The sequence below is a fragment of the Myotis brandtii genome, unplaced genomic scaffold (genome assembly GCF_000412655.1).
Source record: "Myotis brandtii unplaced genomic scaffold, ASM41265v1 scaffold48, whole genome shotgun sequence".
Classification (NCBI taxonomy): domain Eukaryota; kingdom Metazoa; phylum Chordata; class Mammalia; order Chiroptera; family Vespertilionidae; genus Myotis; species Myotis brandtii.
Window position 1 is genome coordinate 8435010 of NW_005368341.1, and position 3729 is coordinate 8438738.

Genomic DNA, 3729 nt, shown 5'->3' on the forward strand with positions numbered 1-3729 from the left:
GTTTATGACAGAGCAGTGGGAAGGAAGAGCTATTGTTATTTTAATTTATGAAAAATAATTTTTATGAAAAAAATTGTACTTTACCCACAAAAATCAATTCAGGGAAAATGAAAGACTATGAAAGCTGGAAAACATAGGAAAAATATCTTTAAAGAAGAAAACAGAGGCAAAATATTTGTAATTTTCAAGATAAATCTGTTAAATAAGATACACATGCAAGGATATGAACTGAAAGAGGAAAAGATTTATCCATTTGATACTAAAATTAAAACTCCTCAAAATTAAAAGAAACCATAGAGCAGTGGTTCTCAACCTTCCTAATGCTGCGACCCTTTAATACAGTTCCCCATGTTGTGGTGACCCCCAACCATAAAATTATTTTCGTTGCTACTTCATAACTGTAATTTTGCTACTGTTATGAATCATAATGTAAATATCTGATATGCAGGATGTATTTTCATTGTTACAAATTGAACATAATTAAAGCATAGTGATTAATCACAAAAGCAATATGTAATTATCTATGTGTTTTCCGATGGTCTTAGGCAACCCCTGTGAAAGGGTCGTTCGACCCACAGGTTGAGAACCACTGCCATAGAGGGACTAAAAATTGCTAGTCATTTTGTAAAAAGGTATTTTCTTTATGTGTAAGCAAATGATTAGTATCCAAAAATAAAAGCTATACAAATTAAAAAGAGTGGAAAGCCAGCTATAATGAGGAAGGGCACTTAGGAGCCTTGACACTAATATTTTACTTCTTAAGCTGGATGTCTGCTAGTGTGCATTTCATTATTATTATATTATGAATATTATATATTTTAAAACATATTTTATAATGTAATAAAAATCTATTTAAAATGACTTAAGGCCCAGCCAGTATGGCTCAGTGGTTGAGCGTCAACCTATGAACCAGAAGGTCATGGTTCAATTCCTGGTCGGGGCACATGCCTGGGTTTCCGGGCTCATTCCCCACTCTAGGGCATGCAGGAGGCGGCCAACTGATGATTCTCTCTCATCATTGTGGTTTCAGTCTCTCTCTTCTCTCTCTTCTCTCCCTTCCTCCCTATGGCTGGGGAAGAGGTCATCGTCAGAGTGAATGGACTACATTGGGAAAGGTTGAATACCAGAATGAGGAACCACTGAAGGAGGAACAGTCTAGGCAGGAAAAAAACAGTAAATGTTCAGAGCCACAGCACATAAACGGGAACCATAAATAATTCAGTTGGCATTTCTCATCTTATGACCAACTTTTTAAATCCTTGTTTTTCCTGTTTGACTTTTGCTACCCTGGATTTCTAGCTGCAATGGTACTTAAGAGGTATAATGATTCTATAATATCCCTCAATTATTTTGTACTCATAACATTCCAACTTATGCTCTAATTTTTTACTAGAAAGATATTTTGATTCAATAATAAGCACTTATAACTATGATGGCATTTTGACTGAGAATAGTGTTCAAAATTTGTTAAAATCGTGACTTATGGGCTTGTGTCCCTGTGTTCCAGATGTTTCTACAGCTTACAATTAGGATCATATTGACTTTTAATATAATTGCAACTTTTATCTTATTATTTACATCAATTTTTCATATTTTTCCAATTTTTAAAATTTTATTATAATAGACAACTTTATCAAGCTAATTATTATCTGAGTTGATAATTTTGTTCAAATAATTATGGAATTCTTTAAATTGAAAATTTCCTTTTTAAAGTCCCAAAGTTATTAAAAAAATTATTCTTGATAGTAATCTCTCAAGGCCCTTAAGGCTTAAACAGATTAAATGCTATGTAATTTTATGTTTTCTTCATGACTCAGTGTCATTAGTAATGTAAATTACTTTGTTATAATTACAAAAATTTTAGATGCAAGTAGGTAGTTATTAGTTATTTGCTTCTATACATAAGGGGACTACTCTTACTGGTAAGTGTAATTTTTTAAAATGTTTTTTTTTTCCTTTTGTCTCTACTCTCAACATGAGCTTTAACTTTCTGATGCTATTAATATGCTAGCACCTAGTAGTAAAACTCTTCCAAGTTGTTGCATCAAAAGTGCTATAAACTGATAACCTAATCAAAAGTTACATATAATCTTGTCAAAAGTATCAGTAAGTAGGTTTTGAATAAAGTTCTCACTAAGAATAGTATCTGAATTTTTTTTTGACTGCCCGAAATTGTTTATTAGGTAAGGATTTTACAAACATGACTTATATTAGCGGTAACGGTGGAGCTGGAGAGTATTGCACCTTCTCCAAGCTGCAAGGCGAGAACCACCAATAGTGTGGTGGAACTTGTGGCCCTTCCCAAGGCCACGGCTGTTGCGCCCGCAGATGTCAGCCCTCGAATCTCCCTGTGCTTGTGGACTGGTTTGGTGATCCGCTGTGTGTCAGGATTTCTTCTGATAGCTTTATGGAATGGATCAATGAGAATAACCTCAAAGAATTTGTACGTGGAATCTTCACCGACCCAGTAAGAATTCAGGACTCTCAGAGCCCCACAGTGGCGGCCAGCTCACTCCTAGGCAACAGACTGAAGACTTGGAGCAAACTTCAGCTGGTTAACACTGATGGACAGGCTTGCCGTAGGTGGCACCCTTAGGAACAGGGCGCTTCCGGCCACCACCACGGCACGAACACGAATCCGATATATGACATAACCTTGCTTGGCCTTGTAGCCCAGCCTGCGCGCTTTGACCGGCCGGGTGGGGCGGAGAGCTGCCAGCAGCGCACCCGGAGAAGGAAGCGCGTTACATCCGACTGCTTCTTCCTCCATAGCTCCTGGATGTACTTGTAAGCGCCCATCTTGGTTTACCTGATGGCTGCGGCCAGACGGCAGTATCTGAATTTTAAGCAAAGGGTTTTTTTTTTATAATCCTTTTAAATCACAACAGCTTTTAAATTCTTGCTTATAATTTTCTTACTAAGTTTCCAGTTATATTTTACATAGTTAAAATTTCTAAGAAATTTTGCTAAACAATGAATATGGATTGTTTTATAATCAGGGAAAAGCACTGAATGTGAATCAAAGTGCTGAGTTATCTCAGCGATGTAATATTATGGTCCAACTTTTTATGGTCCAACCACTATAATGTTTGAATTCTGTGCTTCCTCCTCATAATGCTGAAATGGAGCTTTATTAATTCTTTTCTAAGCTATCTGTGATTTTTATTAAAAATGACTGTTTTTTATTGTCTATCTTTTTTTCAAAAATTATTTTAGTGATTTGGTTATTTCTCATTTTTATATTAAAATACTATTTTGCAGATGCTCTAAAACTTTCAAAAATTTCCATTGTCTATAGGATACAACACAGACTATTAAAACTCTTCTCTAGTATACAGTATTTCCAAATTACCTAGCTTTTTTACTTATGACCCCATGTAAGCTCTCTTCTTACATCCTATTGGCCGAGAATATGTCATCTGTAGTCCTCTCTCCTGGTGGGACTCTACTAAATGATTCACCTCTAGTAAGTGATCCACTGGTTAGATCCCTATCCTTTATGAAAACTTTCTTGAGTTCTCCCAGCCCACACAAAACTCCCTCTTTTCTAATTATGCATAGCACTTATTATCCTTCTTATTGACATAGAGCAGGGGTCCTCAAACTAAGGCCTGCGGGCCACATGCAAATACAAATATTGTATTTGTTCCCGTTTTGCTTTTTTACTTCAAAATAAGATATGTGCAGTGTGCATAGGAATTTGTTCATAGTTTTTTTTAAACTATAGTC

General features: G+C 35.8%; 1 pseudogene; it reads right to left on the minus strand.

Annotated features, from left to right (window-relative positions):
• Positions 1 to 2151: 2151 nt before the first annotated feature.
• LOC102240470 lies at positions 2152 to 2824 on the minus strand (annotated as a pseudogene).
• Positions 2825 to 3729: the final 905 nt, after the last annotated feature.